Source organism: Schistocerca gregaria, chromosome 7 (genome assembly GCF_023897955.1).
Source record: "Schistocerca gregaria isolate iqSchGreg1 chromosome 7, iqSchGreg1.2, whole genome shotgun sequence".
NCBI classification, from domain to species: Eukaryota; Metazoa; Arthropoda; class Insecta; order Orthoptera; family Acrididae; genus Schistocerca; species Schistocerca gregaria.
Window position 1 is genome coordinate 309697314 of NC_064926.1, and position 16422 is coordinate 309713735.

General features: G+C 44.3%; 1 protein-coding gene across 1 annotated transcript in view; it reads left to right on the top strand.

Annotated features, from left to right (window-relative positions):
- The first annotated feature begins 306 nt into the window (after nucleotides 1–306).
- The window catches only part of LOC126282099 (uncharacterized), a 518030-nt gene continuing 501914 nt past the window's right edge, over nucleotides 307–16422 (top strand). Inside the window, exon 1 of the mRNA XM_049981558.1 lies at nucleotides 307–538. The gene's annotated coding sequence lies outside the window, so the exon portion shown is untranslated. The remainder of the gene's footprint in view (nucleotides 539–16422) is intronic.

The following is a 16422-nucleotide window of genomic DNA, read 5'->3' on the forward strand; positions in this document are numbered from 1 at the left end:
TTTACTAATATCGTCAAGGACTAGCAGCTAATACGTCTTTCCTAAAACGAAATAGGATGCATTTTGACGAAATTGCTCTAAAGGTTTCGGGATTAACCGTGGCGATTTGCACTGTGGCAGAGCTCCTGAAAGATAGCGATTGCCTATCAGTACTGACGGTCCGTAATCGGATGCCCGTGGAACACCTGCGTCAGAGCTGCCGCACGGCTGGTTGGTTGCCCTGGCAACCGGTCGACCTGGCTATCGATCCGCGCACGCCTGCTAACGGAGGTAACGCCGCCGCCGGAGAGGGGTAACTGGAGGCCGCCTGCCCTACAGCAGTGGTGCCCGAGTCCGTTGGCGAGTGGAGGGGGCAGTGGAGAGCTCATGGAAGGGGGAGGGGTGGGCGCGACCACCGCGGCAGCCGCTGGCGGCAACGCTCTCTGTGCCAGTGGCGAGCTGGCCTCCGCGCAGTGCGAAGTGAGTTGTGTCCGCCTTTCCTCGCACGACGAACCCTGCAGCGTACGCGGCGCGCGGTCACGACAACTGAACGCAAAAGGTAGGAAGCAACAGCGGCGCGTCCGTCCTGTCTCGTACAGCGAGCAAGATGACGATGGACTGGCGAGTCAGTTTTCCGAAACAGTAGCTGTCACGGCGTCGAAATGTGTTATTTACACTTCGGTTTCCCTTTCTGCGTGTTTGTGGGAGCGTGGATTGATACAGCCTCAGACCACGAATTAACTACTCATCTACTACTACGACTTGGCTGGGCGATATCATGACAGTTCTGTGCAAACGTTACTCATCGTCACCTGGCAGTAAGGGAGCTATCGCAGTTTGCCTTTATACTGACGAAAATCACAACAACCACACAGATACTCATCGTATTTGAACTGTATGAAATGGTAGATAGGTTTCAGGTTCATAAACGTTTTCACCTTACGTGATAATAAGATACCTTAGACATGACGGTGCAACCACAATGTTATCTGTTGTTAGGAGATACGCAGATATTTTTAAAGGAATTGCAGTCATAAGAAGTCTCCTAGTACTCATGTTTTCTTAAAATGTGTTATTCACTTTCAGCTAACCATTACCTTAAGATTATATTGCATTTCACAGTTTGACTAATTGTCTGAACTATGCACAGATAACGCCGTCTTATGCTGTTTGCTTCATTAACGTGCTGCCCATAATGAATTAACATTAAGCTCATTTATTGCTATGGAGGTCATATTAAGCCATTTTTGATTTTGTGAACATTAACTTTATTCCATAAATAAAGCTTCTCACTGCATAAAATAGATATCATGCTAGACTGCAAGATATATTGTAAATAACTGTACTTCTGCAGCAAGTAACAGTGCACTAAAGTAGGTTATCTGCAGTTTAATGTAGGTGCAACATGTAGAATGAGAAAACATGTCACTTTTCAGCCTTTGATTAATGATGTTTGACTAACATGAGTACGAGGCATGTCACATGTCGCCTTGTTAGTCAGCTACAGGAAGAATACCAAGGACTCCTACGGAATTTTATCATTTTCATTGACACAACGTCCTGATAATGCTGTGAATGTGCTGTACAATCACTGTAATTATATTTAATATTTTACATGTGTCTCTTGACAGTTTTTGTATGCCATGGACTGGTCATTTTGTAAATACAGGTTGTGTATGTAGCTCAGCTAATCATGTTTTCTGTATTACTACAACTTTGTTTTACATATTTTTATACATCAGTATATGTCTATGCACTTTCTGTCGTGTTATTTCCTTTGAGCATTGTTCAATATAAACCGAAATCGGTTGCTGAATAGCAAATAAAATCAAGTTCAGTTGTTGTACATAGAATTAAATTCGTCAGCTGTTTCATAATAGTGTAACTGTATACGCTTTACATTATGAAACTGGCATGATTGGCGAGGGTCCCAACTTCATTTTCCGTCAACGCTCGCTGTTTTGTTGATGCAACCTTCAATGGCTTTCTAATGCACTTACAACTACCCCATATTTGTTGTACCGCTGACATGAGGACACTTACACAGTGAAGCAATAATACAGGGATGCTTTTTGTAGCACATAAAATTGCAAACTATTGTTTTTAATGTACACTCGGGAACCCTACTAATAACGCTGTGAAGCGTCGCATCCGTTCTTCTTACTGCCACACTCCTTCGATACGAATCTTCTGATTTCCCTGATTGTTTTTGTCGAAATATACGTTACGTGGTATTCTATAAGTCTTCTTTGGGACTATTTTGAAGAAGTGGAGAGCTCTGAGATATGTGTCATTTGTGCCACACTTTCTGAAACCAGGTTGTTAACTTGAGCGAGTGGTTGTTTAACATTCTTTTTGGTGTTATTTGATTTTTAATTGTAACTGGTACACTGTTTCGGATCTTGTCGATCAGTGTGGATTAAATAAATAAATGAATAACTGTAACCGTGTTTTTGCCGAAATAAATACACTGACTGTTTACATTCAGTATATCTTCAGTTTTAAGGTATAATAAAAACTTTCAGTACTGACTTCACACTTAAAACACTTGAAAAAAGGGCATAACTCACCAAAACCTTGATTACTCAAGACGCAAGGCAGAATCCTGACACTGGCCAGATACAACCAATGTCTAGTGCAAAATGTTCTGTTTCATATCATATCAACCATTATACTCAGAATTACCTCTACTGCCAAATCTTAACCAAAACACTGTGACAGCACGAATTGTGTAACTGTAGTTTAAAACTGACACAGGCTGGCCTATCTCGAATGATGACTGACACTGAATACGAAGGCGTGCTAGAAAAGTAACGCCTCCAAATTTTTTACGTGAAAACTCAAAGTTTTTAAATATAACAAGCGTTGTTCATATTCTACATCTTTATTATTCTTCATGTCTACATAACTATTACTCAGCACAGCCACCCTGACGACGAACAAATTCGTCCCAATGAGAGACGAGTTTGTTTGATTTTGTTGATGCAGCCACAGCCTCCCCCCTGCTTCCACCGCTTCATCAGTGTCAACATGAAGTTCTAGAAGATGTTCTCCAAGTTTTGGAAAGAGATGAAAATAAAATGGGATCAAGTCGGGATTGTATGGAGGAGGATCGATTACTGTGAACCAAAAGCGTCGGATTATTGCACATGTCGCAGCAGTCGTGTGTGATCTCAAGGACACGGTGCTTCATGTGTGGACGAACTCTTCGAATTCGAAACTCAAGCACCGACACAGTTACGTTTCAAGACGTCACAATACACGCTACGGCTAGGAGCTCTCTAATGGCAGAGGGCTGCAGATATGTAGACATGAAGAACAAAGAGGTAGAACGTTAATAACGTTCGTTTTTATTTAAAAAGATTTACGAATTTTCACGTAAAAAATTCGGAGGCATTACTTTTCAGCACGCCCTCGGATGTTGGTAAATAGTGCAAGGTGAGCCTAACTGGAAGTGACAAACACGGCTTCCTTGGCTGCTAACACACGACTGTTATGGCACTGACATATTCTCAACAACGAAAGTACACGAAATGATTGTTTTGGCTGAAAAAGAAGCATTTACTAAGATTTCTTAGGGTACAAGAAGAGTATTTACGAATCTGAACGTTCGCGAAGTGTTAGGGTGGAGCGCTGGAATTCGCACACAGAGGAGGCCAGCCTCATTGGCAGTGAGACGGCTGGAGGCCGTGTCTGACCGAAGGTCTGACTCAGGGTGCGAGACGTGCTCGGAAGGGGCAATTCCAAGGGCACTGGCCGACAAACTACGACCTGGGCTGCTTCTTTCGTACATGCGAATTGCACATTTAACAACACCCAAAGAAATTCTGGTCATATGTAAATGCTGTCAGTGACACCAAAATTAGAGTCCTGTCACCCCTTGAAGAGACCGGAACTGAAGTTTAGAGTAGCAAAGAAAACCCAAGAGTACTGCCCATTTAATTCTCGTACCACTGTAAAGATGAGTGAAGAATATCAGTGTCAATGGTTTTGAAAAACACCTGAAGTCGCTGAAATTGAATGAAACCCTTGGGCCCGATGGAATCCCTAAAACATTCTACTCCCAACTCGCAGCCCTTTGTTAACTATAATCTATTAACAAACAACTTTGTCCAGTAATTGGAATGAAGCACAGGACACACTTGTCTACAAGAAGTCTATCAGAAGTGATTCACAAAGCACATGTCCTTGACAGAGGTATCTCGAACAAAAAGAGCTACTCCATGCCAATCAGCATGGATTTCGAAAGCCTTGCTCATGTAAAACCCACATCTCACTTTTCTCCTGAAGACCATTTATTAAGGCAGTCAGGTAGATGCAGAATTTCTCGATTTCCGATAAGCATTCGTCTCAGTATAACACCTACGCTTATTATCAAATGTACCATCATATCGAGTTTCACACGAAATGTGTGACTGGACTGAGCATTTATTGGTAGAGAGGACTTAGCTTGTTATCTTGAATGTAGAGTCAGCGACAGACTTTGAAGTAACCTCGGCTTTGCCCCAGAAAGTTGTGTTGGGTGGCTTTCTGTTCATGCTGCATATTAATACTCTTGTGGACAATGTAAAAAAGTAACCTCAGACGTTGCGGAGATAATGTAGAAATGTACAACTAAGTACAGTCTGAACGAAGCTGTACAAATATTCAGTCAGACCCAGGTAAGATTTCAGGATGGTGTAACGATTGGCAGCTTTCTTTAAATGGTCAAAAATATTAAACTGTGCACTTCAAAAAACGAAAATAAAACATGGTACCCTATGAATATAATTATTGAGTCACAGCTGGAATCTGTAAATACTTGGGTATGACACTTAGCAGGGACATGACGTGGAACTATCACATAGGATCAACTGCCGGTGAAGCAGGTAGCAGACGTCGGTTTACAGGTATAAAACTGCAGAAATGCAGTCAGTCTACAAAAGAGATTGCTTACAAATCACTCGTGCGACCCATCCTAGAATACTGCTGAAGTGTGTGTTAGCCATACCAAATGGGACTGGAAAGGGATATTGAACATACACAGAGAAGGGCAGCACCAATGGTCACAGGTTCGTTGGACTCGCTGGAAAATGTCACAGAAATATTGAAAGAAATGACCTGGCAGACTCTTAGACGGAAACTATCCCGAGACAGTCTGCTAAAAAGTTTCAACAACTAGCTTTGAATGACGACTAGGAATATAGCATATCGCTCGCATAGGGACCCTGAGGATAAAACTAGATTAATGACAGCATGCATTGAGGTATATAAACGATCATTTTTCGCGCGCTTCATACTTGAGTGGAAGCTGGTATAGAGGGACACACCTTGCACTGCACAGTGGTTCGCAGAGTACGGCTGTAGATGTATAAAACAGGAGATTTCTAGTTACTTGAGGGGACTAATCAATAGCTTACATTGTGCACTTGGGTGAGCCTTTTCGTGGACCACTCGTATAGAAACTCACTAATTTCATTATAACGTCAATTAAGAGGAAGCGAACACCTGCAAGAATGGATTAGTCTATCTGCCATCGAGTACTGCCTGGAAACGAAACATACAGATCTTCTATCCATTTTGCCTAAATTAAGAAATGTCATTTGAATCAAAAGGTTTGTGCCAACAGCCGTATCATCACTGCTCAACGATTATGTATTTTGAGGCACACTGCTGTTGAAACACATACACTGGTGAACTAAAACATTACGTCCACCTGCATAATAGTGTTTTGGTCCATATTTGGATGGCAATTCAGCAACGATGCTGCCCGACATAGATTAAACAAGTCCCTGGTAGGTCTACGCAGGTACGTGGCATCAGATGTTTACGGACAGGTCACACTCCCGTGAATTACGGGCCGGTGGTTTGTGAGTGTGGAGCTTACGACCGATAGTGTCCCAAATGGGTACCATCAGGTTCAGATCGAGCGATTCCAGAGACCAAGGCACCATCGTGACTCCACTATCGTGCTGCTTCAACAACTGTAATACGATTCTGGCCTCGTGACACGGAAAGTTATCCTGCAGGAAGATGACATCAAGCATGAAGGGATACAGGTTGTCCACAGCTGTCACGGTGCCTTCGATTATTACCACATCTCCCATGGCGCTCCAGGTGAATTTCCCCCATAACATACTGCTATCCCCAGCGACTTGCGGCCGCTGGGCGGTGTACATATCTACACTACTGGGTATTAAAATTGCTACACCAAGTAGAAATGAGATGATAAACGGGTATTCATTGGACAAATATATTATACTAGAACTGACATGTGATTACATTTTCACGCAGTTTGGGTGCATAGATCCTCAGAAATCAGTACCCAGAACAACCACCTCTGGCCGTAAAAACGACCTTGATACGCCTGGGCATTGAGTCAAACAGAGCTTGGAGGTCATGAACAGGTACAGCTGCCCTTGCAGCTTCAACACGATACTACAGTTCATCAAGAGTGGTGACTGGCGTATTGTGACGAGCCAGTTGTTCGGCCACCATTGACCAGACGTTTTCAGTTGGTGAGAGATCTGGAGAATGGGCTTGCCAGGGCAGCAGTCGAACATTTTCTGTAACCAGAAAGGCCCGTACAGGACCTGCAACATGCGGTCTTGCATTATCCTGCCAAAATGCAGGGTTTCGCAGGGATCAAACGAAGGTTAGAGCCACGGGTCGTAACACATCTGAAATGTTACGTCCACGGTTCAACGTGCCGTCAATGCGAACAAGAGGTGACCGAGACGTGTAACCAATGGCACCCCATACCATCACGCAGGGTGATACGCCAGTATGCCGATGAGGAATACATCCTTCCAATGTGAGTTCACCGCGATGTCGACAAACACGGATGCGACCATCATGATGCTGTAAACAGAACCTGGATTCATCCGAAAATATGACGTTTTGCAATTGGTGCACCCAGGTTCGTCGTTGAATACACCGTCACAGGCGCTCCTGACTGTGATGCAGCGTCAAGGGTAACCGTAGCCACGGTCTCCAAGCTGATAGTCCATGTTGCTGCAAACGTCGTCGAACTGTTCGCGCAGGTGGTTGTTGTCTTGCAAATGCCCCTGTCTGTTGACTCAGGAATCGAGACGTGGCAGGGATCCGTTACAGCCATGGGGATAAGATACCTGTCATCTCGACTGTTAGTGATACGAGGCCATTGGAATCCAGCACGGCGTTCCGTATTACCCTCCTGAACCCACCGATTCCATATTCTGCTAGCAGTCACTGGATGTCGACCAACGCGAGCAGCAATGTCGCGATACCATAAACTACAATCGCGACAGGCTACAATCCGACCTTTACCAAGTCGGAAACGTGATGGTACGCATTTCTCCTCCTTACACTAGGCATCACAAAACAACGTTTCACCAGGCAGCACCGGTCAACTGCTTTTTGTGTATGAGAAATAGGTTGGAAAGTTTACTCATGTCAGCACGTTGTAGGTGTCGCCACGGGTGCCAACCTTGTGTGAATGCTCTGAAAAGCTAATCATTTGCATATCACAGCATCTTCTTCCTGACGGTTAAATTTCGCGTCTGTTTCACTTCATCTTTGTGGTGCAGGAATTTTAATGGCCAGTAGTGTAGCAGCTGTTCACCTGGATGTAGGCATATCCAGTCACGACCATCGACCTGCTGTGACAAAAAAACGTGGTTGATTCGAGCAAGCGACACCCTTCCACAACCTCTATGACCCCGTTTCCAATACAATCGTAACTGACCATTGGAACAACTAGGGATGGTCTTCTACGGAGTCCCACGCTCAGACAATATGTGCGGTGAACACTTGTGCCTACACCAGGATTGTACTCGTCGTCAGATCTGCCATTGGTTGGTTGATTTGGGGGTGGGGACCAAGCACGAGGTCATCGTTTCCGACTTGCCTCTCCTTAGGTGACGGGCTCTAACAATCTACCCTTTATCGACGTCACGTTTGTCACGCTTATGTCAGTGTATTTCTCCATTTGCGGTCCTTATTGTTCCTAGAATGGTTCCCTATTCGTCTCTCCTCTGCTCATATACGAGGGTTGTCCAGAAAGTAAGTTCCGATCGGTCGCGAAATGGAAACCACAGTGAAAACCAGAAACGTTTTATTTGCAACAGTTAGGTACACCTTCCACCTATTTCTCTACATAGTCGCCGCTCCAACTTCGAGTGTTGTTGTAGTGTTGTCTCAAGTTTCCAGTATTCACGTCATAGAAATCAATCGTCTGTGCTTTTGGCATATTATTTGCACTGGTCTGCAGCTCGTAGTGTGTGGAAAAAATTTGTCTTCATAGCCAGCGGTTCTTGTGAGCAGAGATGAGACTCAGGGGGAGCCAATTACGTACGGTATTGTGGGTGATCAAACACTCGTCGGAAACGCTGCAGGAGCGTCTTCGTTGTCCCTGCAGTGTGCGGTCGACAATTGGCATGAAGGAACTGCTCGACAGTTGTGTTATGTGGGCTGCATGACACAGGCGAAATCTCTAACCAGGCCCTCATACTTGGAGGGAGCCGCTATTCCCTACGCCTCTGTACGTGCTCACTGTTCACTCAAAACTGTAAAGAGCGACGCGACACGATCGACGATCATACCAGAGACACTGCCCAACACATCTGTGCAAAGCTTTGCCGGGTTTTCCCAGTGATTTCCATTTCGCGACCAATCGGATTTTCTGGGCAACCATCGTACTTTCCTTACCACGCTAAGTGCCCACAGCGCCAGCAGGTGGTATTGAGTTTCGCCGTGGGCAGTGGTGAAGGTCGTAAGCAGAAACTTATCCAGGGGGAGGGGTTGGGACCAAGACTTTGAAGTTGCTATTTTTTAAATACCAGGTGATCAAATAGTCAGTATAAATTTGAAAACTGAATAAATCACGGAGTAATGTAGACATAGAGGTACAAATTGACACACATGCTTGGAATGACATGGGGTTTTAATAGAACCTAAAAACTACAAAAGTTCAAAAAAATGTCCGACAGATGGCACTTCATGTGATCAGAGTTCTTCACAGGAAATGCTCAGTATGTCCACCATCATTCCTCAACAATAGCTGTAGTCGAGGAATAATGTTGTGAATAGCACTGTAAAGCATGTCCGGAGTTATGGTGAGGCATTGGCGTCGGATGTTGTCTTTCAGCATCCCTAGAGATGTCGATCGATCACGATACAATTGCGACTTCAGGTAACCCCAAAGCCAATAATCGCACGGACTCAGGTCTGGGGAACTGGGAGGCCAAGCATGACGGAAGTGGCGGCTGAGCACACGATCATCACCATACGACGGGCGCAAGAGATCTTTCACGCGTCTATCAATATGGGGTGGAGCACCATCCTGAATAAACATCGTACGTTCCAGCAGGTGTTTATCAACCAGGCTGGGGGTGATGGCATTCTGTAACATATCCTCGTACCACTCACCCATCACGGTAGCAGTCTCGACGTTTTGCTGTCCAGCGCCATCTGTCGGACATTTTATGAACCTTTTTTTGTTCTAATAAAACCCCATGTCATTCCAAACATGTGTGTCAATTTTTACCCCTCTATCTGCATTACTACGTGGTTTATTAAGTTTTCAAATTTATACCGACTTTTAGATCATCCGGTAAGTGAGCTGGTCAGTTTCTAATCGTGTCATACCACCAGAAATAAATTTCATAGGTGACACAAAATACAGAGAATTAATGGTTATGTTTTGGTTAGTCTCTGTGCTTGTGCATATACACACGTGCGTCTGACAGACATTTTTTAAACAATTGAGTATCTTAACCACCTCTTCACAGTGTATTTATCTACTGATGAAATTTTGCTGTCAACAATCCATTTAAGTTTCAGCGTACAAGATATTTTTAAGTATAGTGTGACGTTAGTTCCCGCATCATCCTTGATATTTTCTCCAACGGAGATGGCATTTTGCAGCAAGATAACCATCGGTGTCACCCGTTACTGAAATTTAAATTGCTGCTGTATCTTCTACAGAAGTTGCTGTCTTGTCCTAAGATAAAATATGATCTGGGCGCAATGACCGTGACCGTGACGCGGCTCTGGGAATAAAAAAAAAAGTACCTCTGCTGACTTCTCTGGGTCCGGAACATCGCGAGTGGATTGGATAGCTTCTCGTGGGAAATGTCCATGTTTCATGAGAGGAGGAGCAGGTCCCGTTGCCTGTGTCCTTAACGATCCGAAACAGCGCAGCAAAAAGTGCTGGGAAGCCTGACTGGTTACAGACTTCTCGAACGAAAGCGAAAACGAGAGCGTTTAAACGTTCCGTCGACCGCCGTGCTCAGTTAACACCGTGTAGGTACGTCAGCATGATGCCTCTTTTCTTCCTTGTGCAGGGGTGCAGGAACAGAAGGGCAAGCACCAACATCATCATATTGCGAGTATTCTACTGCTGTCACCTCCTCCTCGCTTCCCGTATTCCACTTCCTTCGATCATGTCAGTCTCCTTTTCGTAGTCTTGTTGCACCCACCCATTGCATCCCGAACATCTCGACCCCAGCTCCTCCAAGGTTCACGACACCTACTTCTTTTCGCTGCGGACCACTGCCACACTTCCTTTGGCCACTGTGCATCGTCCATCCGTTCTAGACGTCCTTACCATTTCAGACGTTTGTCTCGATGGCGTCTATATTGATTTATCGATACCGATAGCCTCTCTATGTTGGTATTTGGTACACGATGGAGAGGCCACAGCTGCGGCTCCAAACCTCATCGGCCGGCCGCGGTGGTCTAGCGGTTCAGGCTCTCAGTCCGGAACCGCGCGACTGCTACGATCGCAGGTCCGAATCCTGCCTCGGGCATGGATGTGTGTGATGTCCTTAGGTTAGTTAGGTTTAAGTAGTTCTAAGTTCTAGGGGACTGATGACCACAGATGTTAAGTCCCATAGTGCTCAGAGCCATTTGAACCCAAACCTCATCTCTAGCGCAAACATCTTGTCTAACTGACGCTTCTTCTCCGTATTTAGCGATGCTATCAACGTCGCGAGCGATATCTCACCTGTCTCGTCCTTTCTGTTATGTTGTTATTCCAAAGGACCGAATTCAATGGTCGCATGAAACGTCCTATTTTATTATTTAAGTCATCTTCACTTTTTCCTTTTGATCATGTCATAACCACCTGATACTTAAGTCTTACATACCCTGATCTTATTGGTTCCAACCTCCACATTCCCTATGGTTCTATCGTTAACCTTCAGTTATTTGGTTTTTCTCAAGATAATTGAGAAATCCCGTCTTTAATATTCGTCTTTTAACTTCAGAAGTACGTACTCATCTTAGTTTGGTCACCTGCTATGATGACGTGTTCATCATCGAAGAGATTTGTACTCCCACACCTTCACATTTGCTCCTTCACGCCCAATTTCCTTCTTCCACTTTGATTTTAAACAGCGTCCGTGCTGTAGCGCACACTTGGTGTAGTCCTTTTGTAATTGGAACCCTCGGTGACACTTAATCTCCTACTTTGACAGAACTCTCACAGTCCGTGCTTTGATGTAAGTAGGTGACAAGCCTTTTTTTTTTTTTTTTTGTTCTTGTCCACAGATTGTTTTGCGGTACCGTGTCACAGACCTTTCGCAAATCCACGAATTCTAAACAGGTCTGTATCTTCTGGCAGTTATCTTCTGTATTAGATTCCGTAATGTCAATATTTCATCAGTGCATGAGCGCCCTGGCCTAAAACCACTCCGTACTTCAGCTATTGTAGACTCCGTTTCTATTTTTTAAGATCCTCCCATATAATCGTAATAAGCGGTGGCATCACACTTATACTCCCACAGTTTTGCTTATTTCCCTTCATGTGCATTGAAGTAATAACACACTTTTTCCATTCCTTGGGTACCTATCCGGCTTTCAAACACTTCTTAAACAACCGGTCAAACACATCAGGCACAACCATATGAGCTGCCCTCATTAATTCTATGGTTATTCCACACGGACCTTATGGTTTCCCATTTTTCGTATGAAGCGCATGCAGTGAACGCAAATGAGACAGCTCCACACGTTGCTACAATCGTACCAGGTCCCTTCAAACGGTCAGTGAAGTATATTCGTATTCCGCTTGGAAAACTGATAAAGCCTATCTCTAGACATGATACGGTTATGCGTAATACATTTTTCCAGAGATAAAGACGGTAATAAAGCTTCGTTAGCGTGGCAACCAATGATTCATTTCCAGGGTAGGGACACTAATTTCGTGTTTCAAAACAAGAACAAAAACTCTGTCGTTATTGCTGAGATTGCCAGTGGGATAAGGTAGCCTTTGGTGACTACTGAATTTAGTTGTATTTTGTACACTTCTCGTGTTCTAGCACTGAAATTTTGTCACGACAAAGATTCAGGACTATGAAAACTATCAGAATAACTTGCCAGAGGTGTATTCCGACACTTGTCAGTTTTCCGTTCGTCGACTCTGTTCACCACCTAGCGATATAAAAATTTTTGTTTTATTATTGACGAGTAACAATACTTTATTAAGTAGATAAATTGTATTACATTGATACAGGTTAGCATATAAGGAGAACTGCTTTCTGCATTGCAGAGACACAGTCTAATGATTTTCTACATATCGAAACCGGTTGCCATCGCTGTTTTGTCGGATGTTTTCAGAAATTTTTATATTGGAATAACGTTATGGATTAATCAGTTGGCTATTTTGATTGTGCTGAGACTATAAAACCTCAGATATATTAGATTGATGACTCGCTTCAGGCTAATAGGCGACAAATATTTGTTGGCACTGGTAAACAAATACACGTCAAAGATTGTATTTAAAGCCTCAGCTACGTCATCTACCTCAGTTCAATGAGCTTCAGATTTCTTTGTTTGCTGGCTGTTCAGTCGTCTTCGATTTCCTAAACAGAAATTCCAGTTTAAGCTTGTAGCCTTCTATGGACTCCACAGAGCTTTCTTTATGGGTGAGAGACATCACGGACAGGTACAAGCAACAAAAGTGAACGAAATACGCATGTACTTCATGGACAGACTGTACACACTTGAGCAAGAAAAGCACAACGTGCCCACCAATACAGGAACGCTCCGCGATGACGTCAGGGCACTACGGACAATGGGTATGGCGACCACCGTTGCGCCTTACTTTGGCGGTGGTAGCAAACTGAGGACAGCCGACGGACGTGCGCCCACTTACAACAATGAACCTTGGTTACCTTTCAACAAGATATTGCAAGACCACATCTGTCTATGCTATCGTGACCTACCTCTGTACTCCACACGAGTAAAGAGGTAGGTCAGAACAGCAGTCTTGTGCCAACACGTTCTCCAGATCCTTATCCATTGAAAGCATCTGTACAAGGTTTCCTGAGAGAATGGCACGCCGTAACACGCCGGCCACATTGATGAACTCTGGTATCGAGCAGAAGCATGTTGGAATGCCGTACCCCTATCTGTCGTTGAAGTTGAATTCAACTCCCAACCAGGTTAGATTCTCAATAGGGTTAGAGCCACTGTTATAACCAGAAGTGGTACCGCCGTTTACAGATTTTTCTATGCTCTGAGTAACCTATAAAAATACCATGTACCTTCCTACTACAATGTGCAGTGTTGTTATACACTGAAGCGCCAGAGAAACTGGTGCAGGCATGCGTATTCAAATACAGAGATAGTTATACTGGTTACTGCTGCTACAATGGCAGGTTTCAAGGTTTAAGTGAGTTGCAATGTGGTTTTATAATCGGCGCACGAGCGATGGACACAACATCCCCGAGGTAGCGATGAAGTGGCGATTTTCCTGTACGACTATTTCACGAGTGTACTGTGAATATAAGGACTCCGGTAAAACATGAAATCTCCGTCACTGCTGCGGCCGGAATAGGATCCTGCAAGAACAGGACCAACGACGACTGAAGAGAATCGTTCAACGTGACAGAAGTGCAACTCTTCCAAATTGCTGCAGATTTCAGTGCTGCACCATCAACATGTGTCAGCGTGCGAACCATTCACCCAAACAACATCGATATGGGCTTTCGGGGCCGAAGGCGCACTTGTGTACCCTTCATGACTGCACGACGCAAAGCTTCACTCCTCGCCTGGGTGCGTTAACACCGAAATTGTACTGTTGATGACTGGAAACATATTGCGTGATCGGACGAGTCTCGTTTTAAATTGTATCGAACAGATGGACGCGTACGGGTATGGAGACAACCTCATGAATCCATGGACCCTGCATGTCAGAAGGGGACTGTTCAAGCTGGTGGATGGCCTGTAATTGTGTAGGGCGTGTGCAGTTGGAATGATATAGGACCCCCGATACGTCTAGATCCGTCTCTTGACAGGTGACACGTACGTAAGTAACTTGTCTGATCAGTTGCATCCATTATGCCCATTATGCATTCCGACGGACGTGGGCAATTCCAACAGGACAAAGCGACACTCCACACGCCCAGAATTTTTACAGAGTGGCTCCAGGAACACTCTTCTGAGTTTAAACACTTCCGTTGGCCACCAAACTCCCCAGACGTGAAGATTATTGAGCATATCTGGGATGCCTTGGAACGCGCTGTTCGGAAGAGCTCTCCACCCCCTCGTACTCTTACGGATTTATCGACAGCCCTGCAGGATTCGTCGTATCAATTTCGTCAGCACTACTTCAGATATTAGTCGAGTCCATACCACGTGTTGCTACGGCAGTCTGCGGACCCTACTCAATATTAGCCAGGTTTACGTATTTCTTTGGCTCTTCAGTGTAATTAAACTTTCGCTACTTGAGAAGGCCCAAGTGATATACGAGTGGTACTTCGTGAAACGTTGTGGGAACATTTGTCAGAATATTTGCATGAGAACTAACGAATAAATGAGTGAAAGAAACAATTTTAATTTTCACTTGAGAAAGTAACATTGTTGATAGCTCACCATATTTACGTTCCAGGTTAGAAGCGTTGCTCTATGTGATGACGATTTGCATCCACGATAGCCTGGAGCCGCACTAGAGATAGCATTTCGCAACTGTTTGCAGCGCTTTTCGATAGGAGAAAATTGGAATATACAGATGTCGTGACACAGCTCATGCACTGCTCGAAGACAGCATATTGCGTGCAGCGATCCCAGCCGCGGCAACAATAATTTCTTCAACAATTTCTCACACAATTCCCGACGGCCTCTGCCGGATGTAATTCCCAAATCGTCAGTTAATTCGAACCACAGGATCATGTTTCTCAACCCTGGTGTGGAAAGACGACGTCTCTCTATTCCTTTGATAGGTCGATGCATGCAAAGAGTGGACGATCAAGACTGGAAGATCAAGGACGAAGCTCTCCGATTAAAAGGGTGTAAGACAGGGATGAATTCTTTTATATCTAATGTACAACCCGTACTTCAAACGAGCTATAATCGAGATAAATGGAACGTTATGCTTCGAATGGCTGTGGACACTATGGGACCTAACATCTGAGGTCATCTGTTCCGTGGAACTTAGAACTACTTGAACCTAACTAACCTAAGGACATCACACACATCCATGCCCGAGGCAGGATTCGAACCTGCGACCGTAGCGGTCGCGCGGTTCCAGACTAAAGCGCCTAGAACTGCACGCCCACAACGGCCTGCTGGGACGTTAAAGAGTAGGATTAAAATTCAAGCTGAAAGGATATCAGTTATAAGATTCGCTGATGAGATTGCTACTAAGTGAAAGTGAAGAAGAATTACAGGATCCGTTGAGAGGAATGAGCTATCTGATGAGTACAGAATATGGACTGACAGTGGATCGAAGAAAGATGAATGTAAGAGGAGTAGCAGAAATGGCAATAGCAAGGGAGTTAAGATGAGAATTGGTGATCACGATGTAAAGTAAGTGAGGGAATTCTGCTGCCTAGGCACCAAAATACACCATGGCGGACGGAGCGAGAACGACTAGCGCTAGCAAAAAGTGCATTCCTGGCCAGGTGAAGTCTACTGGCATCAAACAGAGGCCTTAATTTGAGGATTTAATTTCTGAAACAGTGCGTTTGGAGCACAGCAGTGACTGAAAAACAATTAAATGAAAAAGAACTAGCAGTATTGCTGCTGTTTTCATAAAACAGCTTTATGATTACAGCTCTGCTCACAGTGTCCAGGGCCATGTTGACTGTCTGCAATGGCAATGCACACATACACTTGTGTTTCAGCCGTCTGCCTAACGGCAATTCATGAGACTAACACTACTAAGAACGCAAATCCTGCTGCGCACAATCTGTTCTATGAAGTTGGGTACTCGTAAGGTAAACGGTTATCGGCCTGCACTGGCTGAAGTAGCAAAACGTTTGATTATAGCCATTCTGTAATACGGAACCATCGTGTGTATGAGCAAAAAGTAAGATTTTTGTTGTTTGCTATTCTTGCTGGTGTTGCCTTTTAAATGTCAAGCAATGTATTTCGAGTGGTTGTTGAAGATTTTGAAGAGATTGTGTAATCACATTTTAGGGATGGACTGTACTAACTCAAATAATGCTGGACTGTCTATTCACCTGGAAGAAAAAAAAATCA